At 41.3% G+C, this 15,862-nt stretch overlaps 1 pseudogene; it reads right to left on the reverse strand.

The window, feature by feature from the left end:
* Positions 1–1,460: 1,460 nt before the first annotated feature.
* On the reverse strand, positions 1,461–2,765 carry LOC140524211 (elongation factor 1-gamma-like; annotated as a pseudogene).
* Between the last annotated feature and the right edge of the window lie 13,097 nt (positions 2,766–15,862).

The following is a 15,862-nucleotide window of genomic DNA, read 5'->3' on the forward strand; positions in this document are numbered from 1 at the left end:
AATGAAGCAGATTATTTTCTCTTGTGTTATGTTCTGTTTTGTTTTGGTTTTTCTCATGGTTTCTCTTATTCGTTTTAATTCTTCTATGCAACACGACTAACGTGAAAATGTGTTAAATAAGAATGTATGTGTAGAATCCATATAAGATTGCAAGCCATCTAGGGAAGAAAGGGCAGAGGGAGGGGGAGAAAATTTAAGACTTATGGAAGTGATTGTTGAAAACTGAAAATAAATTAATTAAATTTTTTTAAAGAAGAAATCAATTAACAAGCATTTGTTTAAGGCTTACTCTGTGCTAGGCACTGTGATATGCTAGGCAGAAAAATAAAAAGCAAAGTCAGCAACAATAAAAAAAGAAATGATGAAGAGACAGACTTCAAAAAAACCTGGAAAGGCTTACATGAACTGATGCTGAGTGAAGTGAGCAGAGCCAGGAGAACGTTATACACAGTGACAGCCACAGTGTGCGAGGACTGTTTCTGATAGACTAAGCCCTTCACAGCAATGCAAGGACCTAAAACATTTCCAAAGGACTCATGATGCAAAATGCCATCCACATCCAGAGAAAGAACTATGGAGTTGGAACATAGAATGCAACAGACTATTTTCTCCTGTTATGTTTTGTTTTGTTTTTCTCATGGTTTCTCCCACTCATTTTAATTCTTCTATGCAACATGACTAATGTGAAAATGTGTTTAATATGTAGAACCCATATAAGATTGTGTTCCATCTTGGGGAGGGAGTGGGAGAAAATTTGGGATTTATGGAAGTGATTGTTGAAAACTGAAAACAAATAAATTAATAAATTTGGAAGAAAAAAAGAATAGAGCTGAGAAGGTTCCTTTCTTCTGTCTTCAACATGGTCTAATCACATCTGTTCCCTAGTGAGAGTTTTCACTTCTAACTTCTAGGGTTGTAAAATTTCAGAACTTAAAGGTCCTGTAGCCTGACCCCTTCATTGTACTGGTTCCTCACCTGTCAACCGGAGGTGGAGAATTTAAATGATCTGATGTAGGTCACCTAGTTAAAGCATGTGTATAGCCAGGTCTTAAATCCAGTTCCATGCTCATTCTGCTATGCCAGTTTACTTTCAAAATTCCTAAAGATAAATAATAAATTTGCTAATTAAAATGCAGCTGCATAATTCGTTATTTTATTTTGGCATATCCATAATTTCAAAGAGATAGGAATTCTGGATCCATCAAAATCACCCTTGAAAAGAAAATAGTCACCTAAAGCTTTAGATTACACGGAAGGTAGGTATGAGGTATGAGGTAGGGCTTGGAAAGGTACCATGGCTTCAAATTAAGAGGTCTTTGAAGGCCAGACAAAGGACTTTGAACTTGATTTAGCATTAGGGAACCCCGGAAGATTTTTGTGTGTGTGTTCAGTTTCGTTTAATGACTGGCACCTCCCTGCAGAGGAGGAAGCAGGCATCTAGGTGGTAGCAGGGAAGACATTCACTTGAAGATATTGCCCTGATTGAAGGGTTTGCCCATGTACTGGAAGGCCCCCTCCCAGGAGAAGTACTCTCGGACCACGGTCTGCACCTCCTCACTGCCAGGATCCAGCTTATGCCATGTGTAGTATTTGTAATCTACCTGCCAGTTTGGACTCAGCAGGAAGGCGAGTTCCTGGCCCCGGAAAACCCAGACTCCAGAAATGGCGCTGCTGTTGTTGGTGCCAAAAAGGATGATACTGGCAAACGCATTCTTCCTCAGCTTGTCCAGGCGCTGGAACATTCCAGTGATGAGGTTGCGGCTCATGAAGGTCTGGCTGAGCTCCTGGGGGAAGCGGTACTCAGCGTACCACAGGGACCAGCTGTCGCGGTCAAAGAGCTCCCAGAAGTATGGAAGGGCCACCGTCAGCGTGTCCTCATTGGAGTACTTTTGCTTAAATTCACCCTACACAAATGTACTCTTAGGCAGGTAGGCAAAGGGATCCTTGGCCTTGGGCTCTGCAGTCAGAGCCTGGTCACACTCGTCCATCTCTTCCTCTGGGCCAGGAGCCACAGCCGCCTTCTGCTCCTTCCATTCAGCCTGGGCCTTCTGTTTTTCTTTGTGCTGTCCCTTCTCTTTTCTTGGGGTCTCCTTAGGCTGACTCTCGGCAAACTTCTTAGCATCAAATTGTGCCATCTTCTCGCAGAGCTTCACCTCTCCCAACACTGCCCAGAACTGGGGCTGGTGGATGCAGGTGAGGAACCAGCGGTTGGTGTTGGGAAAGGCCTGCCAGAAAGATGGCTCTAGGACCTGCTTATAGAGCCACAAGAGGGTACACACAACTGTGAGGTCAGCCAGAATCACACACTCCCCCACCAGGAAAGTCTGGGTCTTCAGGTGGGCATCGAGCAGCCCCAGAACCCACCTCACCTTCTCCTTGGCATTCTCTGTGGCCTCTTTGTTATGGTACATGATCCCCAGAGTGGGGAACACCCTGGTACTAGCTGGAGGAACGATGTCGCCGTCGGCAAAGCTCACCCACTGGATCACCTGGGCCTCTGGAATCACGCCACGAAGGTCATCATTGCTCAAGTAGTGTGCAGTGGTGTTGCTTTCAAACCCACAGAACCCATCATCACCCTCAAAAACTGAAACCTTGCCAGCAGGGAATTTTCAGAGGAATTCGAGGGTGCGGTTGGTCTGAATGAAGTGGAAGTGGGGAGGGGCGGACAGCACACGGATCTGGGCCCCACTGTACTGGGCAGCGATGAGGGCCTTGAAGGCCTGCTAGTTTTCAGGGTACGTGTACAGGGTCCCGGCCGCCATGGTGATTCCGCAGAGAAAGCGCCCCTGATTTTTAAGCAGGTGTGGCATGACCAGGGTCATGCATGAAGCTGATTTCAGCAGGAGGGTTTAAAGATAAATTAAAAGGGACCAGACAGTGGAGAGAGGAAAACTTGTTGAGTGTTACTGCATTAGTCCAGACGGGTGGTTTGAACTAGGGTGATGGCAGTGGGAACAGAGAAGTGGGTCCAAGTGTTGGAGATACTGAAAAAGGTTGAACCTATAGGGCTTAGTAATCAATTTGATAATAGAAATGTTTTTATAAAGTTGTTTTTGTTAATGTGTGTGTATTAATTACATGGCAGTTAGGTGCCTCAGTGGATAGAGTGCTGGACCTGGAATCAGGAAGACCCAAATTAAAATCTGGTCTCAGATATTCGCTAGCTGTGTAAGCCTGACCAAATCACTTAACTGCTGTCATTTTCAAATGTAAAATGGATATAATAATAATACCTAACTCCCAACGTTGTTGTGAAGATCACATGAGATTGTGCTTATGATGCACTTAGCATACTGTGTGGCACATAGTAGGTGCTACAGAAATGTTTATTCCCTTCTCCTTCCTTTACCCTAAGTCAGTTGCCAGATATGTTCATGCCACCTTCATATCTCTTCTATCTGCCCCTCTGCTCACAGGATCACCACCCTAATACAGGCCCCGAGCACTTCTCTCTTGTGCAGTCTTCTAGGTAGGCTCCTGCCTTGCTCTCTCCTCTCCAGTCTTTCTGTTACATAGCAGCCAAAGTAATTTTCCTAGAGGCCAGATCTCATCATGTCACTCATCAGTGAAATAAACTTATATTATTCCATATTACTGCTAGGATCTAGTACAAACTCTTTACCTTACCTTACCTTTGTTTGTCTACACTGTGACAACTACCATTAAACCATCACTCAAACCTAGACAGGCCCAGCTAAAACAATCACTTAAAATTGGCATTGATAAAAATGACAATTTAGTAGCTTACTCTCTCTGGTATGCTTTTGCTACATTGGTAGCATTATTTTTAGATTTGGAAGATAACAAAGCATATCTTTTGGTCCTGCGCTCCCAGTCAATAATGAAAGGATTTCAGTGGTTTCTTGACTGCAACTTTTAATCCATATAGCCTAATAGAAATAAAGAGTGGCTCAGCAGGAACGTTTATACTTTGTCTCCTAACTTGTGAACATCCATAAGAAGTTTAATAAAAGAAGCAGAAGGGGAAAGTATGTTAACTATCCTAGGTTTGTGGGTTGAACTTCAAAGTTCAAGCCTTCACAGTGATGAAACAGACCATATGACCACTGGTGGATATTTTAGAAGAGAATTTTTAAGAACCAGGTATAATGGATGACCCCTATAGTTCCTTGGACTTTTGAGATTTTTAAAAAATAAATCTCTATGAGATTTTCTGATAGGGTTGCAAAGCATGGCAGTGAAATCTTGGGGGAGAGCCCGGGTTCAATTCATGCAAGGTGGTAGACAGAAATAATCAGTTGAAAATTTCAAGGATGTTTTTGCCTGCAAGTGTGCACACAAAATTTTGAGGAAAGAATAGGTAGGTGTGGTTTCCTTCTTGGGCTTTGCAGATGCGTAGACTGTTTGGAGCTGACTTCAGAAGTTAGACTGGTTAAACTAGGTAAGAACTGAGGGTATAGCTAAGACATTACAAGGTCTCAGTGATTGTAGCTAATTCTGTGGTAGTGAAATACTGAGACTGGGAGCTATGGTTTGTATGAGTAGAATAGGTTGAAGAGTTTTTGTTTCCTTCATTACCTTACTAGACTAGAAAGTAGTTCTCATCCTAAAGTTTTCAGAACCAGAGCTCAGTTCTTGGAAGCAAAGGAGTTCTAAATAGAGTTCAGGTTACCATTTCTGTCCCATCAGACTTTTATAGAATCTTCAGGACTATATGAGATTTGTTAGATATTTGAGAAGAAAAGGGACCTCTTTTATTTTAATTAGTAAAGTTAATTCCCAAGAAGAAAAAGTGTATTACTGATTGCCTTTCTGATTAAATCAGGTAACACCATGTTCCTCTGGAGGTAGTTCATCAAGCTGCCTGTATCTGGCTATCTTGGAGCTGAATTCTGATTGCCACTTAAATGACAATGTGATTTCCAGTTTTGTATTTTTGTTATTCCAAAGCAGTTTTTACAATGGTCAGCAGAGGGCAGCAAAGTCATATCTTATAGAGAAAGTGGTCAGACTATGCCTTTTTTTAAATTACTGAAAAAAGTATTCTTCAAATGTTCAGGCACAGTATTTGAAACTGAAATTGCCTGAATGGATTTTGGGCTTTTCAGAATCATGGTCGGTCCCTGCCATTCACCGGTCAGTTCAGGCATTCTTTGTCTGAAAGGCTGGTAGGTAAGTCTTGGGTGGGCAACTTCCAGTCTAAAGATTAGATTTAACCAATTGATTCTGTTTATTTTCCTGACATATCTTTTAAAAACCATAGACAGGGGGCACATTAGACATTTCTCATCATTGTATTATATCTGATCATTATATTAGTGGAGTGAGTGATGGAGAAATATATTAGTAAAGCAGATAGACTCAAATTGTTGCTTCTTGATAGATTTTTTTTTTTAAATTTTAAAGCTGCTGACTTTGTTATAGTCTATTCCAGTCAAAGGAATCCTAGGTGGAAGGTTCTGTGCTTTTGGAGATGTTAGGGATGCATCGGGGGTCCTCTGGTCAACCCTTGGCTTGAAATGACTCTCCTTAGGATTATCTAGAAAACTGACTTAAATGTTTCCCAATTTAGGCCCCTTTAGTTTCCAAGTTTCAGACTTTTTAATAGAATTTTGTTAAATCAGATAAAGAAACAAAAGAAAAATGACTGGCCCAAGTTTAAGCAATTTAAAAATGGTTAGAGACCACATTTCAGAATACAGTCTCATTGGCTTGATTCCCAAAGCAAATCCAGCAGATTTCTTTTTATCCCTCTATTAAAAAAGTGTTCATTTACCAAGTATTTATTTTCTCTCCCTTTTGCTCCAATCCAATTTAAAAGAAAAAAAAACCTCTTGAAACAAATATACAGTCAAGCCAAAACACTTCCCTCATCATCTATATCTAAAAATGTCCCTTGCTATAGCTTGTCTATCACTTCTTTCTGAAGGCGTGGCATGCACCATCCTAAATCCTCTCGCTGATCACTGCACTGATCAGAGATCCTAAGACTTTCAAAGTTGTTATCTTCATCACGTTGTCATTGCATAAATTGTTCTACATATCTCACTCTGCATCTGTTCATTCAAGTTTTTCCAGGTTTCTCTGAAGCTGTCCTGTTCATCTTATGGCACAATGACATTCTACTATTTTCAGATACAGTTGTAATGGGACCTTGGACCATGCCCAGATGATCTGACGTGGAGACATCTTACTTCTCTGTTTCCCTGCCTTATAGGTGGGAAAGTCTCTTCAGACTCCTTTGATTGGCTGCATATTCAGAACAGGTCACATCTTTAAAAACTGCTGTACTAGAAGAGGCTCTCTCTTTCCTGTGTGCTTTTTTCCTAACACATCCCAGAGGGTAAAGATCACACCATTTACACACAGTGCAGAAGACATGAACTGAACTAGGAGGGTTAGATAACTTCTCCACTGCTTTTTAGGTCTGTGGCTTGATGTGTTTCAGTTTCTTTTTTGTTTGTCCTGTGTCAGAGACCATCAGTGCTTCCCAGTGGACCCAAGATTTTGAGCCATGGCAACCTTGGAGCCAAGATTTCAGGTGGGATGCTGGGATGCAGCCCAGCATGGAAGCCCTCAGAAGCCAGGGTACCTAGGACTCAAGAACATGGGGGGCTTTGGGCTTGGAAGTGTGCTATCTAGGAACTGAACTAAGCTTTAAACATAATTCCCTTCTCCTTCCCAGAGACTGAGATGGTATAGAGAGGGGATTAAGACCCCACATGTTGGATAATATGTTGGATATATGTTGGATAATATGTTGGATATGTTATCGTTCCTTTGAAGTAACTTTTTTTGTAAAAGTTAATTTGACTGTTAGAGATTAAATGGAAATGAGGTACAAGGGACCCATCCCATACACTTGAGGGAAGACCATCTGTGGGGTCTGGAACTATTAGTAGAGACACTAGATTCCCCTAAACCTCTTTAAAAGGAACAGAGAACCAACAGAGAACCACAGAGAAGGGGTGAGATGTAATATGTTTGGTCTTCAGGCATTGGGGCCCAGAGTAATAAGGATTACATCATAATTTGTTTGGTCATTTTCTACTTGGTGGGTACCCCCTTATTTTCCACTTTGTTGCCACCACAAAAGGGATGCTATAAGTGTCTTTGTGCACATATACTTTCCTCCATCTTTAATCTCTTTGGAGCATATGTCTAGTAGTGGTATTGTGAGGTCACCCAGCAGATTCGTTGCTGGGTTGTTGTTGGGGAACAGATAGGTCAACAGAAGGAAAGCTACAGAGCAGAGAAAGCTATTGCCTCAATACCTTAATGAATCAGTAGTTCATCTTTTTCCTATAACTGTCAGAGGTGATAGGCCTGTTTGATAGAATAATTCTCTGCTTTAGACAAATGTCTTCCCCCATGCTCTCTCAAAGTGTATGGATGGCTAAGGAAATGTGTTGACAAATCCCAAAATTTGTAAAGCATAAAATGCCTTTCAGTTACAAGTCACAGGCCCCAAAACAAAGTAGTCCATCTAAATTTTCATATTTTTTTTACTTACCCAAACAGATATATTTAAAATTTTTTTATTAATGTATTTTGTTTCTATACCACTTTCATTCTAGCAAAGAATTAAAAAGGAAAGAGAGAAGGATGGGGGACAGAGGGAAGCAAGTCTGCAAAATCAGGCATTATAAACCAAAACTAACAGTTTACAATGCTCTTTTTTAAAAAAAATTAAATTTATTTTTAAAAAAAGAATGGTTTTCCCTATCTCAACCAGGCTGGAAGATCAGCAGCTACTCACAAGCTAGTCTTATTCTAATCAACATGGAAGCTTTGATCTGCTTCATTTTCCCACCTGGACCAATTTGTGCTTCCTTAGACAACCTGGTGGCCTGTATTCTCCCTTTTTGACTCACCCTATTAATATTGAACTCAGCGTGGACACCTGATCAACATAACCTACTGCAGCTCATAACTCCCAAACTCAAGAGATCTGTCAGCCTGAGCCTCCCAGTGAGAGGGATTATGGGAATGAGCCACTATCTTTGGCAGTGTGCCATATTCCATAACCATAGTCTCCCACCTCTTCAAAGAAGAGAGGGCAATACATTCTCTTCTCTCTTATTTGGGGCCAAGCTTATTCCTCTTAATTACACAGCAGTTTAATTTTTAAAAATAGCTTCTCTGCTCTTTCCATTTACATTATTGTTGTCTTTGAATGTATTATTTTATGAATTCTACTTCACTTTGATAAATACATACAAGCTTTCCCATGGTGAAATAATCCATGAACACTGGTATATCAGTTTATTTATTTACCCCTTCATCTTTTTTACATTTTTGTTGCCTTTTCCTTTGTACAAAAAGAACAAATATGAATATTTGTACATTGATAGTTCATCTTTTCTTTTTTCTTTTCTTTCCTTCTCTCTTTTCCTTCTTTTTTTTAATCTTAAAATATAATCCTAGTACTGCTATCAGTGGGTCAGAGGATATGATGAGTTTTATGAAATCTTATCTCTTTTCCCATAATAATATTAATAGTGAAATAAAAATAATAGCTAACATTTATATAGGACCTACTGTGTGCCACAGGTACTGTGCAAATTGCCTCACAAATATCTCATTTATTCCTCATTAAAATCCTAGGAAGCAGTTATTATTATCCCCATTGTATGGATGAAGAAACTAAGACAAATGGAGGTTAGGTGACTTGCTCAGAGTCACACAGCTAGGAAGTGTCTGAGGACAGAATTTGAATTCAGGAATTTTTTTTGTGTCACCTAGTTGCATCTCTTCCCCCTCTCCTCCACTTTTTCCTCCTCCATCCTGGGTTAGATTGCATGATCAGTTTTGTAACAGTATGACAGTTCTATTACAGTGTAATAGGATGCTTGTTTTCCCATGGCCCTGTTGGTGTGCACGATGATTTTGATGTTTGTGCAGCAATTATGTCACACTCTGACCACTTCTGACTAAAGACATTCTTGTATTTTTTCAACCTGTCATCAAATTGTTTCCAAACCACCACAAGGGTTCAACATTCAAGTGCAAACAGATGGTAAAATGTGTGCTTTTGTTCTCTTTTTTGTTCTGTACATTGCATTAAAGTAGCTCTTTCATTCCCTTCTGTTATTCTGTAGTCATATTTCATTAGCTGTATAATCAAATGATTAGGATCTTATTTATATGAGTGTAAACGTCACACTGAAAACCAGGCTTGCTGGGCATGTGCATTACAAGTGCCATCTTGAAACCATTGTATAGATTATAAATGTTCTCTAGAAAGAAATGTTATATTGCCTCTCAGTATTAAGGCTGTTTTCTGATTTAAACTTATCTTGTGTGTTTGTTACTATTCTTTTGCCTGGCAGTTTTTCAAATAAAGTGGTTGACAACACTGGTCAGTCCTTCAGTAGAGTTGCTGTAAGAGTATATAGCCAGTGTGCCAATGGTAAAAGCAAGTCATATTTGAAGAGATTATTTCCTTACAACGGTTAGTTTATTTTGCTTCTTAATGGGAAGATCTTTCCCATCCATTAACAGGCCCATGTGACCTACCTGGGTCACATGGAAGTCTGAGTTGTATGGAACCTGTGGTGGGAGGAGCTTGCTGAACAGGTAGAACAGAAACGGGTGGAACAGAAAGAGGCAGAGCTACAGCAGAGCTGGGAGGATGTTAGTCAGAGAGCAGTCAGAACTGAAGATGCAGGCAAGCAGGCAGCTGTCTGTGAGGGAGAGAAGGGCATTTTGTTTAAGGGAAGCCTGTTTGGGATTTGTTTATGGGAGCTGATTAGTGGGAAGCTCAGCAGGGGGAAGACTTGGGGCTGGTGTTGCCCTCTGCATTGTTGTTGTGTATAGATTTCTTTGTTACTGTGATGGATTTGGCTTTCTGGTGTCTGAATAAATATTTTGGTTCTGTTTCCCTGTCGTATTTTGCAATTCAAAATCAAACCAGCATATTCATGGCCACCATAGGCACTGTGAATATCACATTGGCGCTACAGAACCAACCTATTAGACAATGGCTAACCAATCATAGTTCATGAATGTAACAGAATACCATTATTCCACAAGAAATGATGGAATGGACAGGTTAGAAGAAAGTGGGATAAACTAGCAACTGATGGAGAGTGCAGTGAATAGAACCAGAAGGACAATTTATATAATGACAGTATTATAGAGAAAAGCAACTTTGAAAGACTTCCAGGGATGGGGGACCTGGAGTCTTGAGGGCACATATGGCCTTCTAGGTCCTTGAGTGTAGTCTTTTGACTGAGTCCAAGTTTTATAGTACAAATTCTTTTATTAAAGGGATTTGTTCTGTGAAGTTTGGATTTAGTCAAAGGGCCACTATTGAGAATGTAGAGGGTCACATGTGGCCTTGAGGTTGCAGGTCTTCCTCCCTCCCCTTTGCTTCTAGACCTTTGATTAATGCATTGATAAACTACAGGTCCAGAGGACCGAAGATTAATCATGTTGGCTACCTCTTGCCAAAGAGGTGATGAACTTAAAAACCAGAATAAGACATGCATTTTGGGGTACAGTCAACATGGAAATCTACTTTGCTGGACTATGCATATTTGTTGTGAGTTTTATTTTTGTTTATGTTTGTTTTAGTTTTTCAGGAGGGATGAGGTGGACAGTGGAAGGGAAAGATCATTTTAGTTTTAAGAAGAAAAGTTAAAAAAAATAGATTGTGGCCAAATTGTGGTAGGGTTGTCTGAGGCATTTGAACTTTAGGCAGGAGGGAGATTTTTAATGTTTTGGGGCAGTGGATCGATGCAATCAGATCTGTGCATTAAGAATAACCCAGCAGTGTTGTGAAAAGTGGATGGAATGGAAGAGGAATAGACCTGAGGTGGTAGACCTGGTCAGGAAACTTTTACAAAGGACTTGACAAGAGATGCTGAGGGCTTGAAATAGGGTGCTGGTGATGAGAATAGAAATCGAGGAAACATTGGATAGATTGAGAAACTGAGTAGACAGGAAATAGTCATTGGGTTTATGAGGCTTGTGGAGATTAAATCACTTGGACAAGTCACACAACCAGTGACAGAAGCAAGATTTTAACCCAGGTAACCCCTGATTCCGATTACAGTACAACTTTTGTCAGATATGACAATGAGGCTCTGAGCATGTCAAAGGGACCAACATTCTGTTGGTTATGCAAATTTAGGGAAGACCGAGAAGAGGAACAGGTTTAGGGAAATGTGATAATAGTCCACATCCTCACGTGTAGAGATAGGTGCGTGCCAAAACTTGTAGTTTAATTTCTATGGGTGCCTTTGTAGGCAATTCCATTCCACTAGAGTGGGGACTAATTGCAATATGTATAACAGTAGCCCCAGCATTTGAGGGCTGCTAATGATAAGAATGAATTCCTTTTTCCTAAGGAAAAGATAGGATGGGACACTGTTGTAGACAAGGCCCAAGGTAGGCTGCTGCAGCAGGGTCAAGGTTTAAAATAAGTACTCATTCCAATAAAATTCCAATTAAAACCTAACTTTACTAAGAATGAAAAGAATACAATGCTGGAATTTAAAAGTATGTAACTCTCCTCCCCTGCTCAGTCATCACTACAATCAGCTGGGTCAGGAAGGCATTCCTCCAGACAACAGTAAGAGCTAAGATAAAAATTCTAACAAAATTTTCCCCAGTCTAAGTCTTATATTTTTGAGCCAATAGAAAAGTTCCTTCCTTAAGGGGACAACCTAGTGCACCTGAAGTTAGACACAGGTGTTTTTAACCTTTTTTATATGTCATGGACCCCGTTGGCCATCTGTTGAAGACTATGAACATGTACTCAGGATAGTTTCTAAATAAGTAAAAAAAAATCATATTATAAAGGAAACCAGTTTTTGAAATACAGTTGCATCATTTTTTTATGGTAACATATTGTCTTAGGAAGACCTATGATATAGAATATAGGGCTATCCATAGAAGATCAGAGAGGCAGGAACATAAGGAAAAGTAGGAAGAGGTTTTGTCCAAGGCTGGGGCTGAGGAAGACGTAAGTACAGATGCAAGCTGCCCTCAAATATGGGCAGACCTGGTAACCTGGTGACAGCCCTTCTACTTGGAGCTCACAGTCTGAACTTTGGGGCAGGGGAGAAGTGAAAAGAATTTACTTACCTGACAGCTAGGGTAGGTGGGAGTCAAGTAATTGAGGTCTTGATAGTTGCTTTTATTTGCTGTCCAGAGGTGCCAGCAGGCCTAACAATATGTAGATTAGCTGCAGGCATATTGACCCAAGCAGAAAATAGTCCTTCCAGAAGCCTTAGCAGTAGATAGTACTCACTTAGGGTGAGGGAACACCCATTCAATGAATAGAACTGTTTAAGAAGTTGTCAGGGGATGGCCCCATTGCATCCTGGGCCATCTCCAGTCATCCTGATGAATATCTGGTCACTGGATCCAGATGGCTCCAGAGGAGAAGTGAGGCTGGTGACCTTCCTCACTCAAAAACAAAGTCAAGTGCAAGTCATGTCATCATTTCTCTGATGGCATGGTCTTCTTCAGCAACGATGGACAAACACAACAACAAGCAGCAGACAAAACCTTTAATAGACGGGGGAAGTAGATCTGGGCAGAATAGGAGAACCACAATGGAGGGAGAAATGGGATATAACTGGGCACAGCTGATGGTGAAGAGATGGAAAAGTGAAAGCCACAACAATCCTTCCTCTGCTTCAGAGAGAGACTTCCCGAAGGAGGTGCTCCCTTCCTGCCTCCCCCAATCTGAATGATCACACCTGTTCATATTTTAGAGAAGTAGGAACAGATTAGGATGATCCTGTGGATAGTTTTTTTTTTGTTACAGACAGTAGGCTGACAATTGTGCTCATCCTTCGTTGCCAAGGAAGACCGTGCCATCAGAGAAATGATGACATGACTTGCACTTGACTTTGTTTTGAGTGAGGGAGGGCTGTGCAGGTCACCAGCCTCACTTCTCCTCCAGAGCCATCTGAATCCAGTGACCAGATATTCATCAGGATAACTGGAGATGACTCAGGATGCACTGGGAGAGCAGAATATCAGGTCTCTTTTCCCCTCCCCTCCCAAAACCTTAAACCTGCTGCACTCTGACACTGGGGCTCCTCTGGACCCTCCTAGCTTGAGAGTGCTTATCAGTAGTAAATGTTGCTGTTTCCCACCCAGCCTGATGTCTTTCTTTTTCTCGACCTCATTAAAGGGGCCATGCCCTGACTACTTCTTAAACAAGCCTGTTTAATGAATGGGTGTTGCCTCACCCTAAGTGGGTACCTGCAAAGACCTTGACCTAAAGGGCCCAAGGTCTCCCAGTGCATCCTGGATCATCTCCAGGCTGACAATTAAACCTCATGAAAATATAAAGCAATTTGTAGATGTGTCAAATAAGCATGGCTGAATTATGCCTCCTTTTATCAAACAACTCCCACTTTCAGATCAGTGATGACTTTCTGTGTTCTAATTAAATAGTGTTATTGATTTGGGGCTTCTGCTTGCTCTGTTAGTGGAGCTTTCCCAGGCATTCATGTCCCTGGAATGCTTTCCCTCCTCCTCTTTTCCTCTTAGAATTCCTTACTTCTTTTAAGGCTCAACTCAAACCCTACCATCCACAGGAAGCATTTCCTGGTGTTCCCAGCATCTTCTAAAGGCTACTTTGTATGACTATTATTAAGAAACCAACTAGTAGTTGGTTTCTTTCTGCAGAGGGCTGGGGACATTGTGCCCCCTCCCTTCTTCACTAAGAAGCATGAGGTCCATATTGGGTTCAATCATGGGGAATCTAGCCTCCAATGAGAAAAGAGGCAGGTGCTCCCTCTTTTTTTTTTTTTTTTTAATAATCTTTGACTTGTTTTGTCTCCCATCCCAGGCCCCTGGGGACAAAATATTTAAAGTTCATATTTTGGTTCATACATAGGTCTCCCCTGAAAAGGCAGCAGAAGCAGGTATTTGTTTCCTATACATGGGGGACTTAGCACCCATTGATAGTGTTATAGGAATATTTTATTTCTTTTTATTATTTAGGAATCATGGCCATTCCTCCTGCAAATTTTGGTTAGTTAAAAGTCTGTCTTCTTCATATTAACCTCCCCTGATCAAAGCTTGACTCATGGAATAATGGTTGTTGTCCTTCATCTTAGAAGAGGACCAAAATGGCATCACCATTGTAAAGTCAAATTTCAATGTGTCCACCTGTGGCTGATCAGACCAGTAAAAGCTTGGAATGCTCTACCACAGATTGAGCACAGATAGTCCATATGAATATTTGGGGTGGATATTCCAAATCTGTGCATCCTGCATTTACTTTGTGCTGTCTCAGTTCTGCTTTGCTCAAAGAGCACAGCAGCCTTTCTGATGTGGGCACCCCATGCTGAGCGGTCCTGTGCCAGTGTCTCCCATGTTGTACAGTCAGATCCAAAGTTCTTGAGAGAGACCTTGAGAGTGTCCCTGTATCCTTTCTTCTGGCCACCATGTGATCACCCGCCCTGTGCAAGTTCTTCACTGTCATGAAGGATGGCAAATGCACAGACCAAATGGAAAAAGGATTTCCTATGATGATCTTCTATTACTGTCTGGCATAATACTGTGACAAACAAAAGGAGGAATTCTATTTCCTCGCCGTGGGGGGGAGGAGGGTGCGGGGTGGAGTGGAGGGGATGGAGAGTTGTGCTGGGAAAGCCCAAGAGCCTGCAGAAAATGGGAACTAAAGGGAAGCAAACAGGGGTCTTGGCTCTTGGACCTAACTCCATGTGGTGTGTGCTGCCCTCTACTGGCTTTGTGTTGAACTATTCTGTTCTATTCTGTCTGTAAGCGTTAGGGAGGGGTTTGGACACCCTAGATTTGAGGCCAAATGGGGTCCTTATAGGTCATTTGAACCAGCTTTCGTTTTACAGCCAATGAAATGAAGGCCTACAAAAGTTAATGGACTTACTGAAGGTCACAGCAGACTCACAGTGTGGAAGGAGGTTTTGTGCATGCATGTGTGCGTATTTATTTGTTTGTGTGTGATTTGTCTTTGTCTTGCCTAGGTTAAAACACCTAGCTTGACATAGAAAATCCTACACAATCTTCCTCCTTTCCTGCTGCCCCACCCCCATCTGCCTTGCCAGGTTTACTGTAAGTTACCTTACTTCCCCAGGTCAGTGTTTCAGTCAAACAGACTATAGCTGTTCCTTGAACTCTCCACTCCACCTTCCTTGTATTGGCACAAGCCACCTCCACCCCACCATGCTTGGCTTGCATTCCGTCCTTGTTTTTTCTTCTCAGAATTCATTGGCATGCATACTTTGTGGGCCATGTATACCAGAGAGTATGAGAAAACCTGATGCCCTTTTTGTAGGGCTCAGGCTTCCCATATGGTATGAACCCAATCCACAAGAGCCATTTAGTATCTTAGGAACCCAGTCTCATGCCACTTAGTAAATCAATAAAATTATTTATAGTAATCCACAAAATTATCGTAATGATACAGGGTTCTAGTGAAATTCAGTGAAGGAATTAACTCAGGGTTGCTCAATCTCTACATACTTTATGTGATAGGGAGTGGACCTGTGATTATATGTACTCAACATAATGAAACAACAAGAATAATTCACATTAAAAAAAAGCTTTCAGTGAATAGGCCTCTTTAAGAAGTAGTCAGGGGATGGTCCCTTGAAATAGAAAAGGAGGAATAAATAAATAAATCAAGCTGGGAGGGGCAGGAGCCTCGGGACCACAATGGATCATGATTTCCTCCCTGGACTCCATGCTTCATTTGGAGAACTCTTAATTCATGACCTTGTCACTTCATGGTTTTTTTTCCTTGTGAAGAAAGGACTTTAGATGAGGTGATTGTTCAAACCTGTTCCATTCTCTTCAGATGATGATGCAGTGGTGGCTTATGAGTCGTGGCATGCAGTAAAGTGATCCGGAAAAAGAGATAGCATCTCTTTTGTTCTGGGCTCCTCTT

The sequence above is a fragment of the Notamacropus eugenii genome, chromosome 2 (assembly GCF_028372415.1).
Source record: "Notamacropus eugenii isolate mMacEug1 chromosome 2, mMacEug1.pri_v2, whole genome shotgun sequence".
NCBI classification, from domain to species: Eukaryota; Metazoa; Chordata; class Mammalia; order Diprotodontia; family Macropodidae; genus Notamacropus; species Notamacropus eugenii.